The sequence below is a fragment of the Cyprinus carpio genome, chromosome B22, assembly GCF_018340385.1.
Source record: "Cyprinus carpio isolate SPL01 chromosome B22, ASM1834038v1, whole genome shotgun sequence".
NCBI lineage: Eukaryota > Metazoa > Chordata > Actinopteri > Cypriniformes > Cyprinidae > Cyprinus > Cyprinus carpio.
In genome coordinates, this window is record NC_056618.1 from 28,466,666 (window position 1) to 28,482,863 (window position 16,198).

At 34.6% G+C, this 16,198-nt stretch overlaps 1 protein-coding gene and 1 pseudogene across 1 annotated transcript in view; both read right to left on the reverse strand.

Moving 5' to 3' along the window:
- LOC109095006 (CD276 antigen homolog) overlaps positions 1-16,198 on the reverse strand; it is a 467,477-nt gene that overhangs the window by 248,665 nt on the left and 202,614 nt on the right. The gene's annotated exons all lie outside the window — the stretch shown is intronic.
- LOC109082721 overlaps positions 12,351-16,198 on the reverse strand; it is a 43,784-nt pseudogene continuing 39,936 nt past the window's right edge.

Consider the following 16,198-nt stretch of genomic DNA (forward strand, 5'->3'; position numbering starts at 1 on the left):
GGTTGTGTCGAGCCATTCATTTGTCTGGTTGTTTGATGAGAAAAAGATTAAATGTAGTTGCAAAAAAAAGTTTAAGAATCTGTACAACTGCTGCTCCAGCAGAGGACTACTTATTCTGCCGCGCGGAACTGCAGAAGGACTGATGACAGCATGGTTTGATCTTTTTTTTTTTGTCTGACCAATCAGCAGAAAGGGGAGTTTAATTCCCGCCCACGTGTAGAAATCGAATATTCAAGCTGTTTATTCATTTTTTTCTAACCCCTGCACGAAAAACTAAAAATTAAGCCGAATTCTTGGTTTTCGTTTTTTGCAAAAAATTCAAAAAACGAATAAAAGGAGCTGTTTTTCATTTTTTCTACTTTACAAAATTAAACACAAAAAACGAATGACCAAAAGATACACGGACCGAATAAGGTCCGTGTATCTTTTGGTCATTTGATTTTAGTTTTTTTTGTTCAGGGTTAGAAAAATGAATAAACAGCTGAATATATTCGATTTCTACACGTGGGGCGGGAATTAAACTCCCTTTCTGCTGATTGGTCAGACAAAAAAAAAGATCCAAACCATGCTGTCATCAGTCCTTCTGCGCGTTCCAGCGCGGCAGAATACTAGTCCTCTGCTGCAGCAGCAGTTGTACAGATTCTTAAACTTTTTTATTGCCAACTACATTTATGCTTGTTCTCATCAAAACAACCAGACAAATGAATGGCTCGACACACCCCCTGTTCTGTGGCAGAGCGGTCCGTGTAGATTTTGGTCATTCGATTTTTCTAATTTAAAAATAAATAAATAAAGAAAAATGAGGAAACGGTTTGATTTTAGTTTTTTTTCGTTTTGTTTAAGAAACGGAAAAAGAAAATGTAGTGGATTTTACGCGTATTTTTGTTTGTGGGTAAAAATGAGCGATTATGTTTTAATATTTGTTTGAATGTTAAAACATGGCTGAAAGCCCTTTCATCCCTCTGTTCTGTACCCGCAAACGACAAGCAGCAACCGCAAGCTCAGCAGTTCATTTTACCAGGAGAGAAGCGGCAAGACAGCAGAGTTCTTATCCTGCGGATTCTGGTGCTTGCAATATTTAACAAAAATAATAATAATAATAATACTTTTTTTTTTTTAAGAATAATATAATTATTAATAAATAATAAAATAAAAAAAAAAAATAATATTATATTTTTTCGGCCTGCTACATATTATTGACAAAGCAGACTTGACAACTACTTTATTCAAATTTTTAAAACACCCATTGACTTTTACTTTAGCCGTGATCTACAACGACATGGAATAAAAAATGGCCTAGCTATACTAATTTTTTTTGCCTACTTATTTTATTCTAGGCCATTCATAAAAAAAATAAAAATGGGAAAATCAACCCCACATTTATAATAAAATGTATATTTAATAAGTTTTCCCATAATTAGTTCTACTTTAAATGTTTTAATTATAGGCTATAGGCTACTTAGAATTATGAACTGAATTCACGAATTCTGTAGCTGACCTTTTGAATATAGTGATGGTGTGACATACTTACAGATAATGAGTTCAGACGGGGGAAAACACTGCACCTCTGGTTGGTTCCATTTGAATTACCACTGTTTCAATGTTTGTTAGCCCTAGGACATTTACAATCCAGACCAAACGATGTTCTACGGACCATGTTCGGAATAAAGACGAGGCATATCCATGTCACACGTAAAGATTTTAACCATATACCTCGCAGTCACAGGGACCTTATCAACGTCAGTGATACTTATTGTATTTCGCCACAGGGTGTCACTGTGGCCTCAACCCTTAGCCTTCGCTTACTCTGAGCTCGTATTGCTATGTCTGAGGTTAAACCACGCCCTCCTCATTACCCTACGCAGGAAGAAAATGTAGGAAGAAATAATGAAAGAAATTAAATAAATGTAGGAAGAAATAATGAAGAAATAAATAAATGTAAAAATAAATAAATGTAGAAATAAATAAATGTATAAATGAATAAATGTATAAATAAATAAAAAGAAAGAAATAAAAAATATGGGGAAAAAATTAAATAATATACATAAACAAGGAAAATAAATGTATACAATAATTATTTATTTTCGTTTTTTTGCTTTTCTATGTATATTTATTTATATATATATTATTTTATTTTTTTCTTTTTTACAATTTAGTTGTAACTCTCCCACCACCTCTACTCTGTGTGGTTCTCTGCACAGTTTCGGTAGTACCCACGGGACGCGATCTTCCCAGATATGCTTCACCCCGTGCCACAGTTGTAAGGGGGGGGGGACATGAGCCAGGCTCCTGGCGACGACCCTCTCTCCCTCCGCTGCCTCCAGTTTTCGGGAACATCCACTGGAAACCTGTTTTGCTCCACTTCGCGAGACAGAAACCAATGCTGTGTCATCGGAGACTCCATCATCTGGCACGTTTTCATGCTATGTTAGCTGAAGGTAATGTGCACACTCACGTTTCCCTGGTGCTCGTCGTTCTTGATATTTCTGCACAGATACCCGCGATCCTGAAGGGGTGAAGAGAGCATCGGAGCTGTCGTGCTTCACGCTGGGGTTAACGACACCAAGCTGCGGCAGACGCAGACACTAAAGAGGGACTTCAGGAGTCTGATCGAGATGGTGTGCAGCATATCGCCTGCATGATAATCATCTTGTCAGGACCGCTTCCAACGTATCGACGAGGACAAGAAAGGTTCAGTAGACTTTTTGCTTTGAATGGTTGTTGTCATGGTGGTAAAGAACAGAAACTCTCTTTGTTAATAATTGAAATCTTTTCTGGGAGCGTACTAGCTTTTTTTTTTTCGCGCTGATGGCCTGCACCCCAGCAGAGGTCCGAGCAGAACTCCTGTCGGACAACATCTCCAGGACTCTACACGCTATTTGACTAGTTAGCCAATTCTCAAATAACTGCTATGATGGCTTTTGTTCTACCCACTTAAATAGAAGTACTTGCGCTGTCCAATCAATAAAGACTTGTAACTGTTCCAGTGTTAATTTTGACAGGCATTTTTGATTTAGCATTAGTTCTTATCCTTGAGACGAAAATGCTAATAGTCTTAGTCACATTTTAGTCTTTTTGAGTCTTTCATAGTTTTAGTCTAGGTTTTAGTAGTCCGAAAAAGTCATTGCATTTTTTTTCAACTTTTACTCATTACTTTTAGTCATTACTTTTACGTGAAAACTGCAGTTACCAACATTTATTTCTACTCGGAACTTAATGCCTCTGGTGGCATTTAACTATCCAGAGTGCACACACACTAGCAGTGAACACCACACACACACACACACACACAGCAATGAACACACACACACAGGAGCAGTGAGCAGCCATTTTTTGCAGTTGGAGGTTCGGTGCCTTGCTCAAAGAGAAACCTCAGTCATGGTATTGAAAGTTGGAGAAAGCGCTGTACATTCACTCCCCCCCCCTACAATCCCTGCCGGTAGGAGACTCGAAACTCGCAACCTTTTTGGGGTTACAAGTCCGACTTGTCCTTTGTGAATATCCGGTAGAACCTCCAACAATAACATTATAGTCTCCGTCTTATTAACGAAGACGCAGCATAAAGTTCGTCATAGTTTTTTATCATCAGTTATTATTAGTTTTAGCTCGTCAACGTGCATCATCTTAGTTGACTAGAAAAAATGTTCGTTAACAATAATTTTTTTGTCTTCGGTTGAAAAAAAAATCACCACTGGCTGTCCCCGAATAAGTGAGGATCAAAATATAAATTGAATGCGCTGCTCTAGAAAAAACAATCTGTTGTGATTTTAAACCAGAAAATGCTGCTAAATTAATAAACAAAAAAAAATTAAAAGTTTGGCCGCGCATAAACATTAGATCACTCACACCCAAAGCAGTTATTGTTAAATGAACATGATCACAGATAATATTTTTGAGGTACTACTGTCTCTGACTGAAAACCTGGCTAAAACCAAATGATTATATTGGTCTAAATGAGTCTACTTCTACTCTCCACCAACTACTGTCTAAACAATGAGCCCGTCAGACTGGTCGTGAGGGCGGTGTTGCAAACAATATTATAGTGATATTCTCAGTGTGTACCCAGAAAACAGGCATACAGGTTTAAATCCATTTGCAAAACTTGCTGGCTTAATGTTACATACTGTCAGATATTGCAAAATAAATTATTGTATCTCTTGGTCTGGCTACTAGGGGTGTGACAACCCTTATCCCGACGAGACGAGACACAAGACTGGGTTCCTGTTGAGATCACGAGAGGAGACCAGATTTTTAAACTTTTTTTTTTTTTGAAAGAAATCCTCAATGATGAAATCTTATAGGGAAAATATGTTCTTTTATTCAACTGAAAAACACAAAATGCAACAAAAAAATGTAGGTGCATTTTTGGAAATCAAATTGTACTTTTATGAAATTAAATCTCTATTTTAATACATTTTATGCAGTATAACAACATGTAAACACTGGCACAAGGATTGGCCACAAACTCCAACTGGACAGGCAAGTAACTGCACAACAAATAATATAAGTATACAATAAAAATTAAATAAAAAACAAATAATATCCCTTAAAGTAGCAGTCAGTCAAGTTTTTAATTTAGTAAACTGATTTTCCACTTTAAATAAAAAAAAAAAAAAAAAAAGTTTTTTTCCCCCATTTAATTTTTCTCAACTCCTTTTTAATAGTATATACATTTTCACATCAATCTATTAACAGTTTAACAAAAAAAATGTTTAGTTCCGCCTATCGGAAATGTTTTATGTTTCTCCACCATTTATTCGTTTTAATTATTATTATTGTGTACCAAATTCGGTGTTGTAGCATGTCTAACTATTTCGAATGCATAACAAAACTTAATTTATTCGTTTTATTTTTTTCATTAAAAGTAGCCTTACTGATATAGATATCAAAAAAATAAAAAAAAAAAAAAGAAAAGAGGGGAAAAAAAGAAAAAAAAAAAAAAAAAAAGAAAAAAAGAGGAAAAACCTCAAAGTGATGATATTATGACCACGTACCTTATATCCCTTTAAAACTATCCGGTATTTAAAATTTGGAGCAAAACGCCTAAAAAAAGACATAACCACCCAAAGTAACTTGCATATTGTTCTTGAACCTTTGAGAGTATATGCAATGGTTTTTGATATATTTTGAAAGGTGACACTCTAAGGTTTCCTTCCTAAATAGTCAGAATCACTGTAAGTCTTACTGATATTGAGTTACATATAATTTGGAAAACACAGTAAACAGGGGGGAAAAAACATTCCGCCTACATTTTATTTGTCAATAGATGCCTGCAGATGACTATTAGTTGGGAGTATTAGCTGGGAAAACAAACAATGGGATCAAAAGAATGAAGCCTACAAGCAAAAGTTACCAATTTTTTAACAGTACGCAGAAAATTGTGTATCTACACAGTCTATATAAGGGTATGTCAGGCGTCCCCCACAAAAAAAAAGGCCACTTGGAGCCCTCCAAATGGTTTGTAACCATTGACCCATAAAGGCAGTAATTTTGAATGCCTTCAACTTACAGTCATTAATTTTTGGTCCTCAATGAAAGTTACACTCCCGGTATTCTATTCTATCCAGATTCACTGCAATAATTTCTTGTTTTTTCATTCTTGACACTAAACTTGGTTGAAATAAGCGGACAATACAAGTGCTATGTTTTTTTTTCTATAAATAAATAAATAAATAAATAAATACAAGAAATAAACAATCTATATAATATTATATATCTAATATATATATAATATTATCCTAATATATATATATATATATAGTCTATAATATATACCAAACAACTAAGATTAAACTATTAAATATTTACAAAAATAAAAAAAGTAGTTATAAAAATAAGTTACAGGTTATTGGCAACATGCCACCTCATCTAACAATCAGACCTTGGCAAAAAACGCACAAAGGACATCACAGGAGAGCACTTCAAAGGTGTCTTTGCATGCAATGTGCACTCAGACGACTGTGGTGCTGTATCCACTTATATGTACAGGTTGTGTGGCTCTGTGTGGATGTCACGTGGAGATGGGAGCTCTTCAACAAAGGTATTCTGAATGCCTTCTGGTTGCATTGGTACCTGTCCTTTACCTTAGTGATAACCTTGTAAAGAAGGAAGGCATTCACAATGGCAATGTCCATGAAGTACACTTCTGGGTCTGTGGATGACTTTGTAATAGCTGATCAGGGCATCAGAGAGGTCCATCAAACCATGCACTGTAAATGGACCGAACAAAACAAATTGAGCCCTTTTATTGATTTTCAAATACAAAAAAAGATGTTGCTTATTACACCTACGGTTTTGTACTCTTTCCGCTGGGGGAACAGAGATGTCCCACAACCACACCGCTGCCCATCTCATCTGGAATTACTCTGAAGGTATCCCCAGTATGGGTGTGTGGAATTGTTGACATAAACACATCTCTTGTGTCTCTCACTGGCTCCCAGTCTTCTATCTGATTCAGATGTTCAGTGATTGTCTGTGATAAAAAATAAAATAAAACAATTTACAAAACATTTACATCTTTTTCTGGATTTACTTTCGTTCCCATGCTCACACTTTCTCTGTTAGTGCAACTAAGCAAATGAACAGAATGAAAGCCCACAAGTGCTGGAAACATTCTTACTCTGTTAGAGAATGATAGTTTGTACAAAGTATAGATTAAAGCTTGCCCACAATAAAGATGTTTCTAACATCTTAAATGAAATGTTTTTGCAATGCAGAATACAGATTTCATTGAGTTTTTAGTTTTATGATCATGAACATATGTTTGAGCTCCTAAGCATAAAACGCTCAGTTTAGCGCTCCTGTGAACACTAACACTATGTTAGTGCAACTAAGCAAATGAACAGACAGAAAGCCCACAAGTGCTGAAAACCGACTTTCTCTGTTAGAGAATGATAGTATGTACAAAGTTAAGACTAAAGCTTGCCCACACTAAAGATGTTTCTAACATCTTAAATGAAATGTTTCAGCAATGCAGAATACAGATTTAATTGAGTTACTAGTTTTATGATCATGAACATATGTTTGAACTTCGAAAGCATAAAACGCTCAGTTTAGCGCTCCTGTGAACAGTAACACTCTGTTAGTGCAACTAAGCAAATGAACAGAATGAAAGCCCACAATTGCTGAAAACATTCTTTCTCTGTTAGAGAATGATAGTTTGTACAATGTTTAGACTAAAGCTTGCCCACAATAAAGATGTTTCTAAACATCTTAAATGAAATGTTTTAGCAATGCAGAATACAGATTTCATTGAGTTACTAGTTTTATGATCATGAACATATGTTTGAACTTCTAAGCATAAAACGCTCAGTTTAGCGCTCCTGTGAACAGTAACACTCTGTTAGTGCAACTAAGCAAATGAACAGAATGAAAGCCCACAAGTGCTGAAAACATTCTTTCTCTGTTAGAGAATGATAGTTTGTACAAAGTTGAGACTAAAGCTTGCCCACACTAAAGATGTTTCTAACATCTTAAATGAAATGTTTTAGCAATGCAGAAAACAGATTTCAGTGAGTTACTAGTTTTATGATCATGAACATATGTTTTGAGCTTCTCTAATAAAACGCTCAGTTTAGCGCTTCTGTGAACTGTAACGCTCTGTTAGTGCAACTAAGCAAATGAACAGAAAAAGAATGAAAGCCCACAAGTGCTGAATCTTTCTCTGTTAGAGAATGATAGTGTGTACAAAGTTAAGACTAAAGCTTGCCCACCCTAAAGATGTTTCTACCATCTTGAACTGTTTTAGCAATGCAGAATACAGATTTCAGTGAGTTACTAGTTTTTTTATTGATCATGAACATTATGTTTGAACTTCTAAGCATAAAACGCTCAGTTTAGCGCTTCCTGTGAACAGTAACACTCTGTTAGTGTGCAAATGAACAGACTGAAAAGCAAATGAACACCGACTTGAAAGATAGTTTTGTACAAGTTTGAGCTGCCCAAACCTTCTTTCTCTGTTAGAATACAGATTTCATGATTTACTATTTTTTATGTCAACATATGTTTGACTTCCTAAGGCAAGCTCTGTTTCGTAAGAGAAACACTTGCCCACAGCTGAACAGAATAGAGATGTTTTCTAACCTCTTTAAATGTTCGAGAATGCTAGTTTGTATTTTAGCAATGCAGAATACAGATTTCAGCATGCGAGATTTACTGAGTTTACTATTTTATGATCATGAACATATGTTTGAACTTCCTAAGCATAAAACGCTCAGTTTAGCGCTCCTGTGAACACTAACACTCTGTTAGTGCAACTAAGCAAATGAACAGAAAGAAAGGACACAAGTGCTAAAAACCGTCTTTCTCTGTTAGAGAATGATAGTTTGTACAAACCCAAGACAAGAGCTTGCCCACATGAAAGATGTTTCTAACATCTTAAATGAAATGGTTTAGCAATGCAGAAAACAGATTTCAGTGAGTTCCTAGTTTTATGATCATGAACATATATTTGAGCTTCTAAGAATAAAACGCTCAGTTTAGCGCTTCTGTGAACTGTAACACTCTGTTAGTGCAACTAAGCAAATGAACAGAAAGAAAGCCCACAAGTGCTATAAACCGTCTTTCTCTGTGTTAGAGAATGATAGTTTGTACAAAGTTTGAGACTAAAGCTTGCCCAAAAAGTTTGCAGTTTCTAACATCTTAAATGAAATGGTTTTATCAATGCAGAAAACAGATTTTCAGTTAGTTACTAGTTTTATGATCATGACACATATGTTTGGAACTTCTAAGCATAAAACTCTCAGTTTAGCGCTCCTGTGAACAGTAACACTCTGTTAGTGCAACTAAGCAAATGAACAGAATGAAAGCCCACAAGTGCTGAAAACATTCTTTCTCTGTTAGAGAATGATAGTTTGTACAAAGTTTAGACTAAAACTTGCCCACAATAAAGATGTTTCTAACATCTTAAATGAAATGTTTTAGCAATGAAGAATACAGATTTCAGTGAGTTACTAGTTTTATGATCATGAACATATGTTTGAGTTTCTAATCATAAAACGCTCAGTTTAGCGATTCTGTGAACAGTAACACTCTGTTAGTGCAACTAAGCAAATGAACAGAAAGAAAGCCCACAAATGCTGAAAACATTCTTTCTCTGTTAGAGAATGATAGTTTGTACAAAGTTAAGACAAAAGCTTGCCCACATGATAGATGTTTCTAACATCTTAAATGAAATGTTTTAGCAATGCAGAATACAGATTTCATTGAGTTACTAGTTTTATGATCATGAACATATATTTGAGCTTCTAAGCATAAAACGCTCAGTTTAGCGATTCTGTGAACAGTAACACTCTGTTAGTGCAACTAAGCAAATGAACAGAAAGAAAGCCCACAAGTGCTGAAAACCGTCTTTCTCTGTTAGAGAATGATAGTTTGTACAAACCTAAGACAAAAGCTTGCCCACATGAAAGATGCTTCTAACATCTTAAATAAAATGTTTTAGCAATGCAGATTACAGATTTCAGTGAGTTACTAGTTTTATGATCATGAACACATGTTTGCGCTTCTAAGCATAAAACGCTCAGTTTAGCGCTTCTGTGAAGAGGAATGCTCTGTTAGTGCAACTAAGCAAATGAACAGAAAGAAAGCCCACAAATGCTGAAACCCTTCTTTTTCTGTTAGAGAATGATAGTTTGTACAAAGTTAAGACAAATGCTTGCCCACATGATAGATGTTTCTAACATCTTAAATGAAATGTTTTAGCAATGATTATGGATGTGGGTCCACTTTGTCAGTGAGAGCAAAGACACCAACATGCAGTAGCTATTCTGAAAAGTGCTTAAATTTATAAATTCCAACAAAGGCTTTTCTTTTAGGTGTACAAAGGGGTATTATTGTTTTTTTTTGTGGTGTTTTTTGGTGTGTAGTGTGTTTTGATATATTTTTGTTGTGTATATTGTGGTTTTTTGTTATATTGGTAGTGGTAAATACTATGGAGGTGGATCCACTTTGTCATCGAGAGCAAAGACACCAACATGCAGTAGCTTTTTTAAATGGACAAATTCCATCAAAGGCTTTAAAGGTCCTCCATGGCATAATAGTGTTTCATTGAGTGCCCTTTAGGGTGTCAAGAGGCATGAATTCTAAGTCTGCTGTAACTACTGGCATTTTTGTTTTGTTGTTTTGTTTGGGTTATATGGTGGTGGATGTGGTTTCACTTTGTCATCGAGAGCAAAGACACCAACATGCAGTAGCTTAAATGGACCAAATTCAATCAAAGGCATTTAAAAGCTCCACTATGGCATAATAGTGTTTCTTTGAGTTCCCTGTAGGTAGTCAAGTGGCATGAATTCTAAGTCTGCTGTAACTACAGGCGTTTTTGGATGATGTTAGAGCTTTGATGCACAGCCTGCTTAGTTTAGGGCTTCTTTGAGCACTAATGTTGCATTAGTGTTTCTGAGCAAATGAAGAGAATGCAAGCCCACATATGCTGTAAAGCTTCTTTCTCAGTGAGAAAAAGTTTGTTTATGCAAAATTAAGAGCAAAGCTTGCCTACATGAAAGATATTTCTAACTTATGAAATTAAAGGTTATTTGCAATTGCAGAAACACAGATTTTAATTTGTAAGGGTTTTTATTTTTTTTTATTTTTTTTTTTTTTTGCCCTGCAAGTTGTGTTAGAACTTAGAGTTTTTAGGAACACTAATGCTCTGTTAGTGCACAAAAGCAAATGAAGAGAATGCAAGCCACATGTGCTTAAAAGGTTCTTTCTCAGTGAGAGAAAGTTGGTTTATACTATAATAAGGTAAAGCTTGCCCACAGGATACTTCTTACTTATGGAATGAAATGTTATTTTCAATGCAGAAGACAGATATTAATGTATTAGAACTTTTATGTATTTGAGAAATATCTTACGGCAAATGTAGGAAGGTTTCTATGCAACATTTTATAAATGAGACTCCAGGTTTGTAGATTTATTGTGTTGTTGTATGGTGTTCTGTTTCTGTAAAAGTTCCTTTTTATCCAGTCTTATTGTCTGTTAATGTTTCCTTCTCTGTCAAGAATGTATTGTATCTGCAATTGTTTCCAACCACACCGGCACAGAGTTCGGCCTGTCTGAAAAAATCTACATTTCTGTTAAGTTGTCAATGCAGAACATGGAGTGTCTTTAAAGGCTACTTTTATTCCTTTCCAATAAACGATTGCAGTTTGGAGCATCTTAATTCCTGAAATCAGAGGCTTGTTTACACCGTGGAACTCATTTGCACTGTCCAAAACACACAGTTAGAACATTGTCTTTTAAAATGTTACCAGTGTATTATTCACTCCCCAAACAACTGCCACTGTACCTCTGGCAATGTTCTAAACTAGATTGAACTATCATCCATACATTAATTTGTGTGTTATCAGCTGAACGTAGCTTTTACTGAGAAAAAAAAAAAAATCTGTCTAATAAGTATGACATGGATGTTTTATGTTTTCCTTGTGGCCTCTGTTTGTTTCAGTCATTGCTGTTGCATCTGGAGCCTGAGGAAATTTCATGGTGGTCCCAGTCTAAACCTTAGGAATCAGTTTTGAGAAAGATGAAGGGTAGAAACCACATGTGGAAGAGGTTCTGTCCTTCCTGGGCTTGTAGTGGTCTTTTCAATGGTCTGTCAGTTGTCCTAGCATATTTATCTAAGGCTGATAGACATTTGTTTGTGCTAGTCAAAATAATCATCAAAGATGAAGATATTGGGACCAATGCAGTGGACATTAACATTCAGTTGACATCAATTGAGCCCAAGTGGGTATGAATGTATTTGTTTTTCCTTGCCATCTACAATTATTTAGTTTACATTTTATTTTTATTTGTCCTTGTTACAGCGAAATTATTCATTTAAACCTTAATCCTAACCATTTAAATACACGTAGCTAATTAATATTACTCAGTACTAATATTAATTAGCTACATGTATTTACTAAATGGTTAGGGTTAGGATTAAGGTTTGGCTTAGGGTTACTTGCATGTAATAATGCATAATTAATTGTTGTTATACTATTAAGTACATGTAACATGTAAAATGGACACCTTAAAGTGTTACCAATAATTTTCTCAATTGTTACTTTGTTTTTTTTTTTAAATGCTTTTAATATAATAATTATAATAATAATTTATTATGTATTAATGCTAAATGTGGATGAAAAGAGTTGTCACAAATTTGAACTTTGGTTTAGTTGAATGGTAGAACCAATGTATATATAAAATATAAAAATAATTTTGTTTTCTGTATTCTTGTTTTCTGCAGTGTTTTGGAAAAATATCAGCAGCTCTTGTAGCACTTCTTCCTCTCCTCCGCTGCCAAAGTGGAGGTGGACACCACTGCCCGAGATGTTTCACCACACATTCCAATAAAATGAAAGCAAATACAATAATTTTAAGACAGTCTTTATTCCCCATGGACTTAAAGAGCAAACCGACTGAATACCTACACAAAAGTAGCAATTGCTGATTAAGCGTTTAGACAAAAGTGATTAAAAGCTGTGAGAAACTTTTTAAAATATGCAATGTGAACCCTTTTAAAAGTCTATTTGTTAAACTGAGATACAAAATGTTAACATTCCAGTTTGTATGGCAATTTCCAAATCAAATAGCTGGAAATAGGTTATCCAAATCTTTCTCTGTTTTCCTCTCTCCCAGTTTAGTCACTGACTCAATTTTAATGAGTCATTAACTAAATACGAATAAACAATAGCTACCATAAAGGCATATTTTCTCATGAAAAACATATACTTTTGCCAAAAACATCAAGAATACAATTGCTTCCAGAAATGTAACTAACTGGGTAAATGCAGTTCTCAATACAGTCACAGGACACATTTCATAATGGCAATTATACTGATCATTGATCATTTAAACTCACAATTATTTTTGTTTGAAACCTTACATTAAAATTAAACATCAAACACTCATGTACACTCACCTATGGATTCAATCCAAAGCATATACCTTTAAGTAATTTAATATCTACAAAAACATTCACAATAAAAAGCTCTTACAATTATTTCCTCAGTGCAAGGAACTATTTGTAGGAACTCACTTCATGAACTCTCACCTACGTACTTAAGCTTGACAGGCTCTGGCTTTTGTATCTGGCGGTTACTGGCAATATTTATGTATGCAGTAGCATATGCCCTTGAAACAAAGTGTGTGCAGAATGACAGTACAACACCAAAACCTCTGCCTTTTAAAAAAATTCAACATCTCCACCACTGAATGTCAATTAAATCAAAAGTGGATCTCAATATCCTAGAGACCCACAGCACTGCACATTTTGGATGTCTCTCTTATTCACAAGTGATCCAATTCATCAGCTTGTTAGCAGGAAGCACCATGAACTGAACCTGCTATGACAGATAAGGGAGAAAAAAAACAAAACGTGCAGTCCTGTGAGTCCCCATTGAGAATCACTGACTAGACCAAACCCTGTGGACTGTTATGTCATATTGGCTGCTTAATACATGAAAGTTTTTTAGTGCCACATTAAAATAGTAGTAAGTAATATGCTTAATTTCTTTAACAGAGCAATGCCTTGTCCTTTTGAATGAATTACTGTTGCAAGTTGCTCGTGTTTATTTCCTGCTGTACAAACTTCTTATACCTTTATATTGGCTATTATTGTTTAGATATTATTGTTCAATAAATAATATAGTAGTATTGAGAAGGCTGTGTGTTAGTGATGGTGATTTTGACTTACGCTTTTAACTTTAATGAAGCAACTCAGCATTCATTCATTAATAGTTATAAAGTGAAACTTTCAAATTTTTAAAGAAGGGTTGGGATTTTAATTGTTTTTATAACACTCCATTGTTGTTTGTATCACACTCAAAGTTGTGCCTTGTAATATTACCTTGGATTACCTAAGTAATTCCCTGATACCAAAGGTTTATCGAATAACCAAGTTCTTGCATAATCGGATTCTTACATAATGAGTATTGGATGCCGTAGGAATGAAAACAGAAATACAGTGCAGGCTGACATCATGAATAATTTAGCTGTAAACAGACTTAAATCGCTGTTGTTTGTGGACCACTTTCTTCAAAGATAGATTAATCCCTTATTTAATCAAGTACAAATGAGTGACGACTGATTGAGATAAAAATATTCAAATGGTCTTTATCAGATAATGTATCTCCATCAGTTAATGCATCTCCAGTACTCTTAAAAGGGTCATTAACAGCAATTTTTTATATTGCAGAATAATATTTTCTAATGTTTCCTGAGGTGCAATTATAATCTTAATACGATTTTTACATCAAAAACATAATTTTGAAATAAAAGGCCATTCTCTACAATGATTTTGGTAAAGTCATTGCATCACTGAAATACACTCGAAAAACTATTTTCTATTTGAGCATAAAAAAATCTATTTTTGGATTTATTGTTTTTTGATTTTAAATATATTATTGAAATATTAATGTGGCAAAGATTTCATGATTCAGAGCGATTGGACTTGGTCTTGGATAACTGAAATTAACACGTCGTTGTGTGTCTTTCCTTGAAAGGGACTTTGTATAGCCTTCTGATTTGAACTAGAGGTTTTCACAGGTCCACTTTAAGAAACACATGTAGGTTCGGGTTTGGGTTCAAAACCTTGACAGGTGCCTCAGACACAGGTCGGGACTGACATTAGTAGCCTTGATTCCTGTGTCTTTTAAAATAAATGTATTGAATGGACTTCAAATTCGGTCCCACTTAGTGGCTTAACTACTATGTACTTACATTTAAATTAATCATTTAGTACAATACAATTATTGTGTAAAGTACATACATGTTTTTACATTGTACTTATATAAAAAAAATACCTGCATGTAATTACAAAATTAATTTTTGTAATTACATTTATAATTACTCTGTTGACCCATCCCTTACACCTTAACCCACTCTTAAACCAACCCAGACCACCAAACCTGTCCCTAACTTTACCTGCATCCCACCTTAATAGCAGAAGTATTTTGTAATACAATATGAACAAAATAAATACATTGTACTTATATGTTGATGTACTGTAAGTACACAGTAGCTAAGTTTGTTTAATAAAGTAAAAAAAAAAAAAAAGTGTTTTTATTTTTTAAAACAAATGTTATAATGCTTATTTTTCTCTGTTTTCTGTCCATCTGTTTTTCATTGTATAAATTACCAAACTCTTCTGAATATTGGTGCATTCATTTATACTGTATAAATGGCGCTCTGCAATACCAAAGACACTTAAGCAAATGAGTGTGGGGATTTTCTTATCAATATTAACATAAATTTCCTTTTTTGAGGTACAGCATACAGCTTATGCTCAGTTTATCTATTCCTTCACATTTTTGACAAAGAATAGGCTACATAATTTTGGCTTCTGGCAACATGGGTTTAAAAACATAACTGATTGGGGAAAAAAAGGATTGGAGAACATATTTTATCTACAACAAATAAAGTAAGATAAATCTACAACTGCTGTAGTGTTGTGATTTTGGTTTGTGTCATACAAAAAATAATTTATACATGTTGGGTGAGAAGAGTCTCAGGTTGAATTGGTTCAGCTACAGATATTGAGACTAGAGAAAACCTCTAATTTGAACACTGTTTAAAGATGCGTGTCTACAATGTAAACGTGTCCATACAATGCATTAGTGGGCATGCGATGACGAATCAGGCATTGACCTGTGTTTGTGCAGACAATCTTGTTGCTGACATATTACTCTATTAAAAATCAGAAGTGGAAAACTAGCTTTGGCAGCTTGGTTTCAAGAAAAGTTGTTTTTGGACTAACAAGGAAGTTTTGAGTTCTGCAAAGTACAGTCTGTTTTTATACATTTTAGTACAATGACGTCTTATTTGTCAAAGGATCAGGGAAAATGTGATTTCTCAATTTATGACCCCTTTAACAGTTCCTAGACTTTCAGTAAACACTGATATATTGTGTTTTTGAGGAGGATGCTGACATAGAATATGTTAGGGTTTGCATGGGTTTTCTATATGCAAATCAAAAATTCCACCAATAAAAAAAATAAAATCGTGGAAATTCGTCTTTAAAACACAGAAAGTGACATTTTATCATATTTTGGAGTATTTTCTGTCTAATCTGAACTGAATTTTGATTGCCGCTTGTCACAAGCACATTGAACGCTGAGATTCTGCCCACACAGCCAGCAGCAGAAGTGTTCCTTATGCCACACATGACCACTGGCCTCCTGCAGGAACATTTCTGAGAAAATCAGCTACAAAAGAAAGT